The sequence below is a fragment of the Canis aureus genome, chromosome 20 (genome assembly GCF_053574225.1).
Source record: "Canis aureus isolate CA01 chromosome 20, VMU_Caureus_v.1.0, whole genome shotgun sequence".
Classification (NCBI taxonomy): Eukaryota; Metazoa; Chordata; class Mammalia; order Carnivora; family Canidae; genus Canis; species Canis aureus.
In genome coordinates, this window is record NC_135630.1 from 22,124,107 (window position 1) to 22,142,916 (window position 18,810).

Genomic DNA, 18,810 nt, shown 5'->3' on the forward strand with positions numbered 1-18,810 from the left:
TCTCCATGTTAAAGATCTCCCTAAACTGCACTTGTCCTGCAATTTTTAACTTTTACATTTTTCTCAGGCAGAACCCTGTCAAAAGAATAATCAACTTGACATGTTGAACAGCCATACCCTGACAAACAAAACAAAACAAAACAAAACAAAACAAAACAAAACAAATCACCAACTTAGAGGTTTTTATGGTTTAATTGATGCTGGTATTTTATATTTATGCACATTTAGTGGAGTCTTGCAGTGATGCAGAAGAGGAATTCTCGGACCTCTTCTGACTCAGAGTGAACAAACAGGGGGACCTGGGTGGCTTGGTAGGTTAAGTGTTGGACTCTTGATTTTTGTCTTAGGTCATGATCCCAGAGTCATGGGATCAAGTCAGGCTCCTGTTCAGTGTGGAGTCTTCTTGTCCCTCTCCCTCCTCCCCTTCACCTCCCCCTTGCACAATTGCATAAGCATGCTCTCTCTCTCTCATAAATAAATAAATAAATAAATAAATAAATAAATAAATAAAGTGTTTAAAAAATGGACAAATAAATATCTTGTTGAAGAGAAACATCCTGATTATGTGATTACTGGGCCAGGATATTGGGATTTGTCAGCTTTCGACTACCAAGCATTACAGAGACAATCTATAAAATAACTTTTTCATTAAATGTTCCTTCATAATTGAAGTAAAGAATTGCTGAGAAAAACAATTTGGGTTTATAAAAGAAATCATGTTCATAATTAGTTTATTCTGGCTCAATCATTTGTGAGACTTTTTTCCAAAGGAGGAAGACTATAATGTACAGTTCTTATAAATCTTTTGCTCCTGAAATCAACTATTTGATGAGTAAAAAAGAATGTCTTCAACCATCAGCTAAATTCAGTAGCTAACATGGGCATTTGAAAAAGTTGAGAGACACTAAAGCATGGCACTTTAACATTAGAAATAGTTCTGTTTCTGTAATGTTTCTGCTCATGCTGTTATTTTCCACTGACAGGTAAGAGTGAGGTTTTGACACTCTTAATATAACATAGGGTGTTAATCTTATAATCACCCTGTCAGCACTTTCTGTCAGAGTGTTAATGGCCACCTTTCAGCCACTCAGAGGCTCTTGCCAATAAAAATAATACCGGCATCCAGCCAACCAGAAGTTATTCAGCTACTTTTTTTTCTTCATTTTTTTAAAGCAACGAATAAATTAAAAAAAAAAAAAAAAGTACCAGTCTTAGAGGCAGAAGTCTATCTCTGGGTCCCATTTCCTTATTTCTGCAGTCAATTCTCCACCTGGTAATAAGATTTAAACTTTTTCTCAGTCTTAATCTTTGCATTACATTTAAAAATTTTTATTTGAGTACAGTTAAAGCACAATACTACCTTAGTTCCAGTTGTACAGCATAATGATTCAACATCTCTACATTTTATGCTATGCATTATATCTGAACTCTCCAAAGTATTTCTTAGTTTCCACATATTCAAGAAAAAGACCCATCTTAACTTAAAATGTAAAGCATACTTTCAACTAGTTGGAAAGGGATGACCATTAATATAAAATTAAAAGTCACCAAAAACCCAGAGCATTTGAAAGCAGCAAATAATAGTCATATAGATATGTTTATCACATGATTGAAGCCTGGAGAGCCAATTTCATGCAGAACTTTTAAATAAATTAAAAGAGATTATCATTATCTAAATTTTTTTTTGTTCTGGATTTGACCCCTTACTAAATCTAATAATGGTCTGCAACTTTTGTCTCTTGGGCTAATTAGCCAGCATATAAAAGATGGAGGTAAAAATGAGAGCTGACTATGTAGGAAAGATTATCCCACCAGCTGATAAGTTTTTTTCTCTGATGTTCATTTCACTCTCTTGATTTTGCTTTCCTCCCTTACCTTCTAAAAATACTCATTTGGGTTTGAGGACTTCCATTCAGTATCAACTGCTCTCTTCCAGCTCATCTAAGTTATACCTGACACCTTGTATTTGGATATTCTAAATTAGTGCATCTTGTGTGTATGCGGCTAAATGTGTTTGTAACATCTTTGGCAAGGAAGTAGCTCTATGATGCATAATTTCTTGTTGAAATATCAGGATATTTAACATCACAAATACATTTTCCCAATGGAATGCCTACTCATAAATCGATGATTATACTAACCACAAAGATCAGTATGAAAACCTAACACATCATGAGATAAATTACTCACTTTTTATTTCACCTTAGCTGATGTGCCATTTAGATCTCTTATGTGTTGTTTTAAAAGAAGCGACAAGTATGCAATAGTGTTGAGTAGTAATGATTGAAACGAAGAACTTCTGCAATAACTTGACTGATTTATTTCATTTAAGGATAAATCTGTCATCCTTTTCTTTTTAGTCATAATAACTTAGATGGTGTTTTATTTTTCCTAATGGTAGATTGCACATTGAACATATATTTCCAAGAAATAATATCTAAAGAAATTAATAATATCCCGTTTTCATTGAAAACCAAGTGAAATGTATTAGGAAATTTTTCACTGGGTTTGGCTGTAAAACAGGGAAAACAATGAAGTACCAAGTCTAGAAACAATTTTATGAGTACATGGGTTACATACTTTTCTGAGGGAAATTTCCTTTCCAAAATGCTAAGTAAAACAAATAAACTAAAATTTGAAGCTAAATACTTCCAGGTTTGGTTAAAACAATGAATGATAATTTAATCAAATTTGTATTATGAGTCTGCTCGTTCAGTGAGAACCTGGTACGTCTTTTGTGAAGCTGCAGCTGAGAAGACTCTGGAGCTCTCCATGGCTGACCAAAAGGCCAAGGAAGGAGTGGAGCCTGAGAACAATGATCATATTAATTTGAAGGTGGCGGGGCACGATGGTTCTGTGGTGCAGTTTAAGATTAAGAGGGATACACCTTCATGGATGTATCTTGCAAGAAGTTACTATGGCCGAGTTCAAAAAGGGTGTTGCCTGTGTTCTTCTCTAGGATTTTGATGGAATCTTGTCTCACATTTAGATCTTTCATCCATTTTGACACCACTTAGTAAGCTAATGAAAGCCTATTGTGAACAACAGGATTTGTCAATGAGGCAGATCAGATTCCGATTTGATGGGCAATCAATGAAACAGACATACCTGCACAGTTGGAAATGGAGGCTGAAGATACAATTGTTGTGTTCCAGCAGCAGACAGGAGGTGTCTACTAAAAATGAAACCTGCTACTTTACTCCAGAACTCTGTTCCTCCAGACCAAGAAGACATTCTCAAATAGAAAGCTGTAATTTGGCTCCACCACACCCTGACTACTACAATATAGTTTTCTCTATTCTCTCATTTTCCCCTTCCCCATTCCTTTGTTGTACATAAAGTAACTCTGTATGTGCACAAGCATTTTGCATTTTTTTAAAACTAGATGGCCTATGATATGTTTTGATCGACGTCAAATGGAGATGGGATGGGGGAAAATACTGCTTCTGTGAAAATACCCCCTCTCTCCATTAGTGACCGCTCAGTCAGCTCATATCTTTATATTCCAGTAAGTTATTTTGCTCTCACTGTTCAACAAAAAAAGAATAACATAAAAATCCTTGCATAAAATAAAATCCTTGCATACCTTATTCGATTAGAGAATTTTCATGTTTTTCATTGATCATTGTAAAACCAAGGAGAATTTTATAACTTTTTTTGTATGTAGCCTCTACATGTAGGGCTATCTGTCTTTAAGTAGGGTACATTACTCTAAAAGAAATGAATCCTAGATAGTTTTCCCTTCAAGTCAAGCTCTTGTTGTTTAAACTTCTTGTTTAAATTAAAAAAAAAATATATTATGTATTAATGTTTTTCCCAGAGACAGAAGGTAGGAGTGGGAAGAAGTCATTGAGTAGAAAAGTTAATTATGAGATAAGTTCAACTGAACTTCTCACTTTAAGCCTCTATAGTGTCTCAAAAAATGTATTAAAATTTCTAAGTCAATTCTGGGACTCAGATATCTCAAATGATAGAATTTTGGTGAAATTATGGTGTATACAAATCATCTGGGTTTTTTTTAAGGGTTTTATTTATTTATTTGAGAAGAGAGAGAGAGTGAGAATGAGTCAAGGGGAGGGGCCAAGGGAGAAGTAAACTCCCCACTGAGCAGGGAGCCCAATGTGGGGCTCAATCCTAGGACCTTGGGATCATGGCCTGAGACAAAGGCAGATGCTTGATGGACTGAGCCACCATGTGCCCCAATAACCTGATTTCTAAGGCATTTTTAATAGATTATTTTTAAGCAAAAGTAGATGCTAATGTAATTTTCCATTAAATCCTTCATCTGTGAAATGAGGTTGAATTAGAGCAGGATTCTCCTACTTCCTCCAGAAGAGGTTCTATTTTTATCTTCTCAAAAATCTTTGACATTCTATGAGGGAAGAGTTAGTGTTGTGGAAGTAGACATTACCTGGGAAATAAGTGATGACATGTCATTGTTGGTCACTGGAAGTAGGGAGTAGTCAAGATTTAGGATTAGGCTTAGTAGAAACAGATAAACCAAACTACTGGGATTGGTATGTGACACTGTTTTGTTTTGTTTTTGTTTTTTTGACTTATCAATCAACTCTATTAGATTTAAAGTACTATAATGTATTGTCAAACATGATCAGTGACTTGAGGACGCTCTAGTAAATGATCTCACATTATATGATTTGTCTCAGACTATAATTTGTTTTATTCATCAAAGACATTTTATAACTCCAACAAACATATACCATTTTTTCTAAATATGTGAACAAAATTTTAGTTTTTTTCTTTTGCCCTAATTTTAAATTGAGTTAGTTAAATGGTATTTTTATTTACATTTCTATTCACTATTCCAAGTGTATAATCAATAATCCAAATATTCCTATCAAAGTAGTATGCACTTAATTCAAAAATAAAGTACCCAATATTCCTTTTCTTTCTCACTGTTATATAAGTAAGAAGTTGCATGTCACCCTCAGAATGTGGGAGATTATTTTCATGGTCTCTTATCTTTTTCTTGCTCCTAGATATTCCAGCGTTCTAACATTTAACATTCACCTGAATCAGCCTTTCCAAATAATAGGAAATATGGCATAATATTAGGTTTTTTTTTGGTGATGAGAGTTTTTTTAATGCATGTTAAATAATAAAAAGAAAAAATTCTAATTAATAATTAAAGGTATTATGTAGCTTTCTTTCTGTGGCTGTATATTGGCAGATACAAAATAAGACAATAACAATAATGGTGAATGTATTACAGAATCATTTTGTTTGCAAGCAACAACAACAACAAAATAACTTTAGGTTGATTTTACAAAGAGTGACTCTTGGGGTGCCTGGGTGTCTCAGTGGTTAAGTGTCTAACTCTTGATTTCAGCTCAGATCGTGATCTCAGGGTCATGAGATTGAGCCCTCCATCATGCTGGGCATCAAGTCTGCTTGGGTTCTCTCTCTCCCTCTATCCCTCACCCCACCTTGTGTATTCTCTCTTTCTCTCAAAACAAAACAAAAGCAAACAAACAAAAACAACAAAGGGTGACTCCATTTGAAGAACATGTGTGTGTTCATAGGATTAGAGAGAAGGCTGAAGATGAACAGCTTCTGAACTGTCCTAGTTTAACTAGTCTTGGTAGCAAGACTTGCTTGACAAACTTCTTGGGAAATGGATGAAGTCTAACTCATTCCTTCAGCCTTACTTCCACAATGATCAGTCTTCAAAGTCCTTGGCATTACCAGTGTAGGTAGATGCTGAAGGAATTTCCAGTGATCTGAAGTCAGCTTTTGAAGAAGAGGGCAGGCACATGAATTTCATGTTCCACTAACATGACTCTCAATGAGGAGAGACACATCTGCAAATTATATTGTGGTATTGGGTGGCCAAAATATTAAAATACATTATAGTAATATTTATCTTTGTAACTGATACAGGATAGTTTCCCACCAGTGGCAAGGAAACTCATATAAAAATGTGATGTTTAGGTAATGAGAAGTAAAGAGGGGGAAAGAATTTACTTTTATGTATATATTCTAAAACTAACCAAATGAAGTCTTATGTTAACATACTCTAATAACAGCAAAACATTAATGACTTAGAAGTTATAGGTCTAAGTCTCTAGGGACTGACTAAAAGAAACAGGTGTTAAGACATTTACTTAGGCTGATGACAGTTTGCTGCTAATTAAATCATTAACTGAGGATTCTGCAACACTTTGGCAGCACTCAACATGCTCAAATCAGCTTCTCACACCTAGTTTAAAGGAGTGCTCTTGCTTTCTTTTTATCATTAAATAAACTTTGGTTAATTAGCAGTTACCTTCTCAAGTTTGCCAAACATAGCTTGGCACTTAGTCTAACTAAACATGGGATAAATTAAGAACAAACTTTAAGAAAATTACTTTATGGTCTTTTATTAAATTTAGCAGATGGAAATATAAACAACACAAAAATCAAAGCTCCAAATTTCTACAAAGACACCAAAAATCATTTTTAAAATTTGGGGATATTCAGGAAAGAAATGAAAAGAGAAATTAGGAAATTTTATGTAAACGAAGATTCAAAAAGGAGGTAGATGATGTCATTAGCTAATTTATCCTCCTACAAACAAACTTAAAAAAAATTGAAATAAGCAATAGTGAGTCCAACTGGTTTTTAGACTCCAAAATGTACCACTGTAATATACCGTAAGCAGAGAACAAAAATTCCTCCCTCTCCCAGCTGACCAACTAAAGAAGACTTTTAAACTTCCCAGTTCTCAGAATGTAGTTTATATAATGGATCATCAGGAAATAAAACTGACCTGTTAAATCACTCATTGAAAAGTAATAGACTGAAAAAGCAACCTTTTGAGATTGGTTAGTCAACTGATATGGGCTCAGAAAGAAGATTTGTACTGTAAGGCTTGGAGTGAAATTAAGTATGGCCCCTGTTCTGAGAGTTTAAAATCTGGTTTGGGGAGCCAAAATGATCTTGGAGGAAACAATGAACTAAACAAGTCAAAAAACAGAAGTGCTTTAGTTGTACAAAAAAGTAGAAAATTGAAGGTTGAAGATGCGATAGCATTTTAGAAGGTGGACAATACTAAAGCGAACATTTTCAGGTAAGGCAAAGGTAGTCATGAGTGTGATGCCTGGTAGGGACACCAGGTGAATCTGGGAACATGTGTTCTGGAGGAGATGGGTCAGAATTCCATGGTTTAATGGCTAGAACAACTTCAGTTTTGGTGGACATACAGAAGATTCACTGGACCAGACCAAGAGGTCTAGAGACTGACAGAAACTGATGTTGATTGTTTGGGGTTGCAAAATAGAAACCGTTAAAAAGCACACGCAAGAAATGTAGAGGTATTCGTACTTGAAGCAGTAGGACACAGCAGAATAAGTCTACAATGTAAACCAGAGAAAAGTCTGGAAGGGATTTGCAGGAAGGATATGTCTACCTCTATGTTTCTTTAACATGATAAATATGAATAGATTTAAAATAGAAGCTGAAATCAACTAATTCATAGAGACCAGAAAATGTACTGCCAAAGAAATGGAAAACCCACAGTTACATCAATGGTATGACTCAAACAAACAAACAAAAAAAATTATGCTTTTTTTTTTTTTTTTTTAATAAAAGGGCAGTATTTAATCAAGCAATTGAGTGGAAATGTCAGCCCCTACTGCACTCAGGCTGCTCAGCTATAATCATTCAGGCCTTTAACCTGCAGCCTCAAGACTGCCTAGTCTGAAGCCAATTCTTTTGCACAGAGCAGGGGGTGTATTGGGATCCTCAATCTGAATGGTTAAACATCAAAGTAGCCATGTGCATTTATCACTTTTCCCTTCTCAAATCCTACTAAGCTTGCAGAGACAGAGAAGAAGAATGAAAAGGAGGGAGTAAGGGGAAGAGGAAATAATGAAAAAAGGAAATGAAAAAGGAGTGAGAGAGAGAGAGGAGACAGCAGAAGTGGGGTCAAACATAGACCAACAGTATAAACTACTTAAGTATTTTTTGGAATATGGAAAGCACTTGGAAGGGCAATTTTCTGAGAGAAGTCACAAACTAAGTGATTGCGGAGAAGAATATCAAAAAGAAAGGAGATTATTTTATCCTAAAGAATTCTGGGCTTAGACTTCATAAATTATCAGTGAATGCAAGATAAGGTGCAAACTTGAAAATGCGGACTACTTTGAAAAATCTGTCTGGAACAACTGCCACCCTTCCCACACGCACATCTATCACATTTCCCAATGTATAGAGCTCCATGACCATTCTCTCTTCACACTTGTCTTCCTTGAAGCACACGCACACAAGCACACATGCACTTTACCTCACCTCTGATCATGACCTTAGGAGATCATGGGTCTATTATGTGGAAAAATGGTGAACCAGGAGTTTTAAAACTTAGGGGCAACAGGTATAGAGAAAAATGGTGCTGTTGTACCATAATTACAAGTGGGAAATTATGAGAAAGTCTTTAACACCAGGACCTCCATCCATCTTCTTCAACCCTTCTCTCAGATGTGAACTGCTGAGGAAAATCACTCCGGGTAGAAGACCTGATCCTTCTCTGGAGAAATATCAGGATTTCAGAAAAATGATGTCTAGATATTGACATTTAAAAATCTCCCAAGAGTGGTGCGTGAGTGGTTCGATCAGTTGAGCATTCAATTCTTAATTTTAGCAACAGGTGAAGTTGTCATGATCTCTGCATCCTGGGATAGAGCCCAGTGTCAGGCTCTGAATTCAGTGCAAAGTCGGCTTGAGATTCTCTCTCTCTCCCTCTGCCTCTGCCCCTCCCACTGTTCATGCTCTCACTCTAAATAAATAAATAAATATTTTATTTAAAATCTTTAAAAATCTCCCAAGAAGAAGTCAGTTTACTGTTTTATCATCCTATTAAAAAAAAAAGTGAGAGAGAGACCATTTTACAGCCCCCCCCCCCCCAAGATACATAGGGTCCAATCTTTTGCTGGAGCTCCCTGCTTAATATTAATGAATAGCAAAATATCATTTGAGAAAAGCCTGAAGCATAAAAGAGAGACAAAAATAAACAAATGGACAGAAGGGAAAAAGAAAATTAAAGTAGAAAAAATACTTTAAAAATTTATGATTAATATCATCAGTTATAAAAGGACAGCTATTTCATCTATGGCACACAACAGGTGAGTTGAATAGAAAACTTAAGAGATCAACAAAGAACTGTTGGAAATCAAAAATGTGATTGCTGGAAATAACATACTCTTAGAAGATGGAAGTTGGATATTCCCCAAGAATTTGAGATACTTTTCTGATGAAAGGCACATTTTTTTTTTTTTTCCCCAGCCAGAGCTGTGTCTCATTATACTATGCTTGCATTGTGGCTATTTCTGGACTCCTAAAAAGCTTGTATTTCCTAACGGTGACCAAATAACCAGTCCTTGTCTCTTTCTTCCAAAGAGTACCCTATGATTCTTATGGAAGCATTTCTGCACAAACTAGATTATGAATATCAGTGTGCCAAAAAAATGCTTCTGCTATATCTCTAGGGCTTGCCTACATTTTTGGATTCTGGATAAGAAATTACAAAGATAGTGTAGGAATAACCATATAGACTAAAAGTAAGTTTTTGAGATTATTTTCTTGCTGTAAATTTGAATTTTGCATATTGAAATCTTTATGGTGCTTCAATGTTTGCTTTAAATATATAAAGATTTGTAAATTAGATTGCCATCCATAACAAAATGCGATTTATGCAAGCCAAAAAAAAAAAAAAAGAAGAAGAAAGAAAGAAAGAAAGAAAGAAAGAAAGAAAGAAAGAAAGAAAGAAAGAAAGAAAGAGAAGGACAGAGAGGTGACTCCATTTTGGCACTAAAGCAATACCATAATCTCAAATGGATTTGGTCACATATCTTCTTTTTATTTGTATTTTTAAAAATTATTTTTAGACTAATAGATTCTCTGATTCCATTACTTATCCTCTGTACTCCTGCTGGCATCTGAATTCACCTCTTCCACATTAGTTATACATCTAGCAGCTCTTATTAAATCTTGGAAGCAAAGTTACAAAATTTTCTGTGGGATGTATTTATTCATGTTTTCCTGGAATCAGAATTGTTCATTAAGACTCGACAATAATTTCAGTTAGAATATTTGAATCTATTGAGTTCTGGAATGCCTTTTAAATATGATGATAATACTGATGAATATAATCATAATTTTTTTTGTCTTTTGTTTCTTTTAAAAAAACAACTCATAGTTTTCTATTGTTCCTTGGAGGAAGTAACACATTAAATAGGGTAGAAACAAATACTTTGTGTCATTGCTGAGGTTACCCATACTTGTCATGTGCTCCCCATCTGGATTTTAAAAGTTGGAATTCATAGTTAATTGCAAAAAGGATGTGTGCAACAAAAATAATTAAAGTTTATTTTCCAATGCATTCCATACACTTCTAGTTCTTCCTAAAGAATGTCATTAAATGTCATTTTTAAATCTTTTTTTTTTTTTTAAGTAGGCTCCATACCCATCATGGAACCCAAAGCAGGGCTTGAACTCACGACCCCAAAACCAAGACCTGAGCTGAGACCAAGAGTTGGATGCTTAAGTGACTTGGCCATCCAGACACCCCTAAATCGTTTTTAAAGCAAAAATAAAAGGACATAATCTCTATTTTCCACTCATTAGAAATTTTCAATAGAAAATTTGAAGCTGGACGAACTGTAAAATCTCAACTACCCTCCTTGGCTCCTCAACCATTTTCTATCACTTGACTTTGAAAGATTGAAACATATTAAATAATAACTGAATCATTCATCATTGTATTTTGTATTTTGTAGATTTTGTATTTTGTACTACAAAGTACAAAGTAGATTTTGTATTTTGTATTTTGTAGATTGTATTTTGACCACTCTTGATCATTTTTTCTATATTAAAGCAGGCTACTTTTAAGGTCAGTTGTTTGCATGTATGAATGCCATTAGTAGAGCTCCAGCAAGAAACTAGACTAGAAGGATATGCTTAGGATATGTTCTACTCCAAAAGCACTTTAAAAATTTGAAGTTTGAAAATTGAATCAATATGTGGAACATATAAATATCTATTCTAAATATCACATGCACATTTACTTTTAGTAGAGACTATTTTTTTTATTCACAAACTTTATAAAAGCAGAAGTAGGTTCATTTGGGAAACCACTGATAAAATATATAGAGAGATAAATAAACATGTATTGATATATATTGATAAATATGTACTGATTGAGTTAGTAACTTAAAAAGTTATGTAATGTTTAATTTTTTTTCACAGTAAAACCTCCACATTACTCTCTGATGTAGTGCTTCAATTGTGGGAAGGGTTTAGTATTGGGTCTTTATTACTCTTTAAAGAATGATTGTAGCTATATTTATTGAGGACAGGCAACATGTTAACTTGCGGTGTTCAATCATATCTAGTTCAATCTTCATTTTTTTAGAAGTTTTAGTGTTTAAAATTGTTTATATAAAACTCTACCCATCAATCTGTCTTTTTTTTTTTTTTAAGATTTTATTTATTTATTCATGAGAGACACAGAGAGAGGCAGAGACATAGGCAGAGGGAGAAGCGGACTCCTTGCAGGGAGGGACTCGATCCCCAAACTGGGATCACGCCCTGAGCCTAAGGCAGACACCAACTGCTGAGCCACCCAGGCGTCCCCAATGATACCCATGATAATGATCTTGGGTCTCTTGATATGCAGTAGTTAAAATTATACTCAAAATATTGTAAGTAAAATGAGACTTGAATTTTGTACAAACAAAAAGCATCATATTAGGTTTCTGAAACTCTTCTTGATTATCACAAAACATAACCTAGTATCTTCAGTAAATTGAAAAGCAAAAGTTGCAAACTATTTTGATTATTTCTCTTTAATTTCTTTTTTTTGTCAATGAAATATATTACAAATACTACAAATTGGAAATTTTGGGTTGAGAAAGTTCCTAGCCTGTGTGTGTAAAGAGTCTTCTACTCCTTCCATTTCTCAGAATTATTAGTTTCTGAAGATGGTATCCATTTATTCTGTATTTCAAGAAATGTCTTTGCTCTTGGATATTGAGTACCTAGAACTTATAAATGAGCAAGGCTACCTAGGCTGAGAAAACTTAGGGAAAATAGAATAAAGTTATAAAGGCATATTTAGCACAGGTTAGAGTTTGGTATTTACAATGGTTAGAGTTGGTGATTTGGTTTCATATTGATTTACTTTTTACTGATAAGGTATGATGCCTTCTTTTACTTATCAATCAAACTGAGTTGTGTGAAAGAGAAAATATTATAGGCATTTCAAAAAGCAAAGGACTTAATACAGGAAATTGGATGTTTACAATATCACTGGAAGGGCTGAAACAATGGGAATCACAGACCAACTAGATGGAAGGGAGAAAGGAGTTTATGAGAACTAACCACATTATTTTCTATACTCCTTCATCTAGCCATTTAGCTCTTCAGGCAGGCCTGAAATCCCACATGAAATAAAATAGCATATCTAAAGCAATGAGAATTTAGTCTAAAAAATAACTCTTTAAAAAATTAATTTTCTAGTAATGGTATCAGAAAGAATGGTACTAAACTCTCTCTAAAGATACTTTCCTATTTCCTAGATATTTTCCCCCAGATTTACTATCTGGGACATCAGGTTTATCACTGATTTAGAAATTACTATAAATAGATAATATGTCCTTTCCTATCCTCATTAAAGTCTCCTTTATGCCAAATTTGAAGGCAGATAAGGGTTGGCCCCTAAAATATAAAGAGAAAGAATATGTTTTTTATATGGATTTTTTAATATAGATTTTTGAGAAGCATGAGCTGTAATCCCTGCTTCAAAAATTAAAAACTATGAGATCTTCTACAGGTTACTTATCTTTCTGGACCTTTGTTTTCTTATTTACAAAAATGTAATTAAAATACTTGATAGGGTTGTTTTGAGAAGCAGATTAGACAATGTGTCTCAACGTTAGTAAATGGTAGTATTGATGAAATGTCCTATACATCTCAGATACAATGTTAATACTTCTGCCTTCTTTTGTCTATCTAAGATATTTAGGAGATTAGCAAGTTACCAAATTCATTATGGTACAAAAGAGGAAGGGATGACTGCCATAAGATATACAGAGAGGTGAAAGATACAATTTGGTGTGAGAAAATGCATGCAACTACTTGGTTTTTTATTATTGTGAATAAAAAGACATCACATAAAATGTACCTTCTCAGCTATTTTTAAGTGTACAGTGAAGCAGTCAGGATTGGTGCATAAATATTTATGATTTTTATATTTTCTTGGTGAATTGGTCTTTTTATAATATAATGTTCTTTACTTCTTATGATAGGTTTTGAGTTAGTCTGTTTTGCCTGAGATTGATATAACCACTGCTGTTCTCTTTCAGTTCCTATTTGCATGGAATATCTTTTTCCACTTTTCCACTTTTAGCCTACATGTGTCCATAGATGTAAAGTGTCTCTTGTGGATAGTTGGATCCTTTTTTTTTTTATCCATTCAACCAGTCTATGCCTTTTGCCTGAGGGGTTTGATCACTTTGCATTTAATTAAGGATAGGGAAAGACTACTGCTGTTTTCTTCCCTTTTTTCTGCATGTCTTGGTTTGTGTCCCTCATTCCATCTCCTACTGTCTTTCTTTGTGTTTTGTATTTATATGCATTGATTCTTTTCTCATTTCCTTATGTGTATATTCTATAGCTGTTTTATCATTATTGTGATTATATGAAACATCTTAAATTACAGTATTCTATTTTAAAATGATAAATTAATTTTAATCTCATACAAAAACTCTACTCCTTTACAGCTCCACCCCCCACTCTATATTAACAATGCTACACATTCCAACTTTATATATTATATACATAATAACATAGACTTATAGGGTTTTTTTAAAATGTTTTTATCATTTGAATTCTATGCACCATAAGTGCAACGGTACAGGTTACTACATGTATTTACCTTTACTGGAGAACCTCATATTCCCATACAGTTTCATGCTGTTGTCTATTGTTCTTTCATTTTAATTGGTACTAAGTACAGTAGTATTCTTATCTGTATTTTGCTGTTAACTCAGCATCTCTTTGGGTGAAGAAGGGCCTTTACCTTCCTTTTCTTAAAAAATATTTTATTTATTTATTCATGAGAGACACACAGAGAGAGGCAGAGACATAGGCAGAGGGAGAAACAGACTCTGCGCAGGGAGCCTGATGAAGGACTCAATTCCAGGCCCCTGGGATCATGACCTGAGCCAAAGTCAGACACTCAACCACTGAGCCACCCAGGTGCCCCAGGCCTCTACCTTCCTAAACTGACAACTTGCTGATTTCACTCTAAATCGGTCTTAAGACATTTTCAATCCTTTCTCACAACCCACTGGTAAACATGAAAGCCATTTAGTAGTCCATTACTAATGACTTTAATGAGGAGAAATAGACTAGATTTGAACAGAAAATGTTAAAGTATTTTATGTAGTAAAGGTAAGTACATTATTACTTTGTAATATTCTTTATGGCTGTGTGGATATGTGTGTGTATACATACATATAAAGTGTATTGTTTTAAAATGTATTTCTAATGATAGATGTCAAAGAAAACTTTGAAACCTACTGCCTTCAGAGATGAATAGTATTTTCTGTTTTTATTAATCCAGATTCTTTTCATTTCTTTCTAGAATTAATTGGAGCTAATTTCTCTCTTTTTCAGCTACTTTTAATCTATCTTAAGCATTGCTGCGAGGGTACTCTTTCTGGAATATGATTCTGGTTATTTTATACCCTGTTTGAAATATATTAATTTCCACATTTTCTTCAACACACCCCATAAATTTGACAAATAGGACTAGTACTCCTTCTTTTTATACCCCCTTGCCAGTGGTCTCAGTGAATTTCTTAGTTTCTCCAGCATCCTCCTGTTCATGGTGCTCCAAAGTCCACCCATCTCTTCTTTCTGGAGAAAGGCAAGCTCCTTTCTGCAGTGGAGTCTTTTCACTTGATATTCCCTGCACTCTCCTTGCTTTTCCCATGGTTATTCTCATCTTGCAGGTCTCAGGTCAGATTTTTTCACTTTCAGGGAGTTGTCAGACCCAAGGTTGTCAGATAAAGCAAATAAAAGTATAGAACATGCAGTTAAGTTTGAATTTCAGAGAAGCCAGCTAGCTTATATTTGATGTTTTGCCTAAATCTTCCATATTCCCCAGGCCCACCTCATCTCAGTCTCGGTTGTGTCCATTTGTGTCTATTATGTGCAGACTTAATTCTCCTTCTACTTAAAAATAAATTCCAGAACACTTTCCTTTATGACTGTAGGTATGCTTCATTAACATTAACAATAATTATTCACATTTAATTTATTGGTATCTTTAACATTTAATCAATTTAATAAAATGTTTAATATCGAATTATGGTGGCTCAAAATAAACCAACTAATAAAAAAGCACAATTCTTATAATTTTATATATGTCTTATAAAATCTATAATTTATAAAATGATTTTTCTGAGTAGAATTACTATTCATTCTCACATAATAATTGCTTTGTGAAAGACCTTCATAGTGCATACATCACATTGCATTAAAAGTTCCATATTTGTCTTTTTTACCAGTGCATAAAGAAAGATTGGTTTCTTTTTCTTTTTCTTTACGTAGTACCTGGCCAACAACAGGTTCTCAACGAGCTCAATTTCACGACTCTACTTTAGTAGTCTTGACACCATAAGTAAAAGGGATGAATTAGAGGATAGTAGTGAAAATAGAAAAGAAAACGTAGGTGTGAGAAAAATTGCACATGAAATTTAAAACTAGGATATGGTAGAGAAAGATTTATAAAGGTCAGAAAGACACCAATAAACTTTGTTATAAGATAGTTCATTGTAATATAGGAAAGGTTAATATGGAATTATAATTAATTACACAATAATTTTAGAAGCCCACTTAATGTTATAGTAAGAAACATAATGATGTAGGTAATATTTCTATAGATTTTAAGTGAAATGAGGCATTTATAAAACAGCATATCCAGTATCGAGATACACCACATGCATCTATAGGATACATATGAAAATATCTCAGGATAGTGAAATTTCAGCAGTCTTTTTATAAACTTTTTTGTTAGCCATATTTTATAAATTTTATGTTCTATAATAAAACGTATGTTGGTTTTGGGGGAGTTTTTTGCACACACAATTCATTTTAATGTTTTTTTTTTTTTTAATTCTAACAAATCAGGAAATGGGGGGTTAGGAATGATGGTGATACAAAAGGGGAAAGCCATGGGATACGAGATGGGGGCTGCCAGGGGTAGGTGGCAGTAGTGTCTCCTTCACCCACATGCCTGCTGTCATCTCCTAAATTGAGTGTCACATTCCAAAATGGATGGGTGAGTCCTCTTCCATGTCTGTGCAGCTCAAAGCAATTCTGCATATCATTGAGGTCTTGGCATCATTTTTATCTTACGGAAATGTGATGGCCAAGCTCTTGGTGCCAAACCAGACTGTTTGGGCCACCTGATACAGATGGGTGTTGGAATTCTCAGGCATGTGGTAGTTGAAGGCAATGTTCACCCACTCACTGTCCATGCCTCAACCAAATGGGTTGGTAGCCACAAGAATTCATCACTGAAAATCTTGAAATGTATATTGTTTTATGACAAAAAAATGAATGTAATTTTAATTAATATAAATTGATTTAACAATTATTAATTTTAATAAAATTCTCAACAGAAAGCCTGTAGTGAAAGAACAGAACTGACAAGGAACAGCCAAATTTGAGGAGTGGAGAAAATAGGGGAGTCAACAAGACACGGGGCCTAATGATTTGAAGGAAAAAGACAACCACACAAACATTGTCACATATTAAACAAGAAAAAGGAGAGTTTCAGGAAAGAGGAAATATTGAAAGCTGTAAGAAAATTGAGGAAACTATAGTTGAGATCATTAATGACTTACTTGGCGTTTCTCAAATTACAGTGTTGGTCATCTCCACCCTTTCTTCAGCATTCTTGTATGTTTTGGGGTCTTGGCTAAAAGTCGTTTTCTCCATTTGGGCTCAAAATGTTTATTTGTATTTAGTAATGTCCCTTTTCATATCATAGATTTTGCAAAGTAAGACTTAATTCTCTTCCATTTTGCAACATTCAATTACAATGATCATACACACATACACACACGTATATATACACAGATTATATATATATAATATTATATTACTACATTATATATTTTAATGTATATAAATTATATAAAACTGCATCTTACATATTTGTATAACATATATTAAGATGGAATATGAATATAATATAATTTTAATAATATGTATATAAATGAAATATAATCTTTTATTTAAGTATCTGGTCATTTTACTACTTATATGGTCTTAATAAATTATTCTGAAATGTAGCCACAAATTATACTTCTCTGTTGTTTTTGCTACAAAATTTGTGGCTGTGTCTGATGCTCTTTTTCTAAACCATTGTAATAACTCTAAAATTACCTATGTTCAGTATCACTCTAGTGAAATCCCACTGGCAGTATTTATCCATCAAAGAAATATAATTCATGCTTCATGTATCCAGTGTTTAACATTACATTTTTTTTAATTCATGCTGAAACAATTTATTAAAAGAAGTACAATATTGGCTGTGATTTTCCAGAACAAACTTTTCAAAAGTATCAATTATATATGCCTAACAATTGAGGAAAAGTTCACAAGTTCTAATCTATTGACATGGGACATGATATCTGACAGATATTTTCTTTTTTGTTTTTCTCAACAGATATTGCTGATTTAGATATTTTAATAATCCTCTTCTTTTTTCATTTTTTCATTAAAGTATATTTGACTTCCTATTCTTTATTATAATTTTGTTAACTTTTATCCACAATCGTTTTTCAGAGATTTATGTGCAATATTGTCATTCCTTATGTTGATTAAATGGTGGATTCTGTAACTTGATACTTCTAGCTTACCTCAGTGAGAATTTCTAGGGTTAATGCTTTCAGAGCTACCTAGAAATTAAGGTCTCCTATCCCTCTGGCGTCTTGAGCTCTCCTCAAGAGGGCAAAATAGGACTGAACTATCTCAACAATATTCAAAGAAATTTGTCCTTATAGAAATGGAGGAATGACTTATTCTTGGTTATTAATTCACCTCCCACTGGGCCTTCTTTCTTTTGTTGTTCAAGATTCTATGCCTCTAGTCTCAGAATCAAGTTGCACATTCCTTGGACTCTTATCACATATGCACCCCCCCCCCCCCCAGTATTTGCTGAACTAGTCCCCAGCCCTACTAGCAAGCTCCTGAGAACCCCGCCTCCTCAATGCTAAGCTTCAGTTTCCTCTTAAAGTGTTCTTCCTGTCTTTCTCAGGAGCTGGACAGGAACTCAATGAGGCTGAGGCTTCCTCAGAGCTGGGCTCTAGGCTGCTAGAAGCCTTGTTAAAGTTTGGCCAAGTCTCTTAATGGAGGAGTTTGAATGGCAAGTTCATGCTGAGAGTTTTTACAGTTCTCAAAACTATCCCTCAGACATGATCAGTTTCTAGAGAGTGGTGTTCTTCATTTGTCTCTGGATTCACAAAAGGGAGAATGATGAGAATAATGTCATCAATTCCCCTCATTCTAAGAAGGACATCTTGGGGGGAATAGAGATTACTGCTCATCTTCAGGAATTCTCCTCAGATTATGAAACAACTGATTTCATATTCTTTTATTAAAAATGTTAAACTGAATTCTCACTAAATGTTCTATCTAGACTTTGAATGGTGAGTAAGCCTAGTGAATCAGCAGAGAGAAGGAAGCAGAGAGCCTACAAATGACCAAATTCACAAAAGGTATGCTCTGATTTTATCTGTAAGC

General features: G+C 34.1%; 1 pseudogene; it reads left to right on the plus strand.

Moving 5' to 3' along the window:
• Nucleotides 1-2,761: 2,761 nt before the first annotated feature.
• On the plus strand, nucleotides 2,762-3,470 carry LOC144291916 (small ubiquitin-related modifier 2-like; annotated as a pseudogene).
• The last annotated feature ends 15,340 nt before the right edge of the window (nucleotides 3,471-18,810 follow it).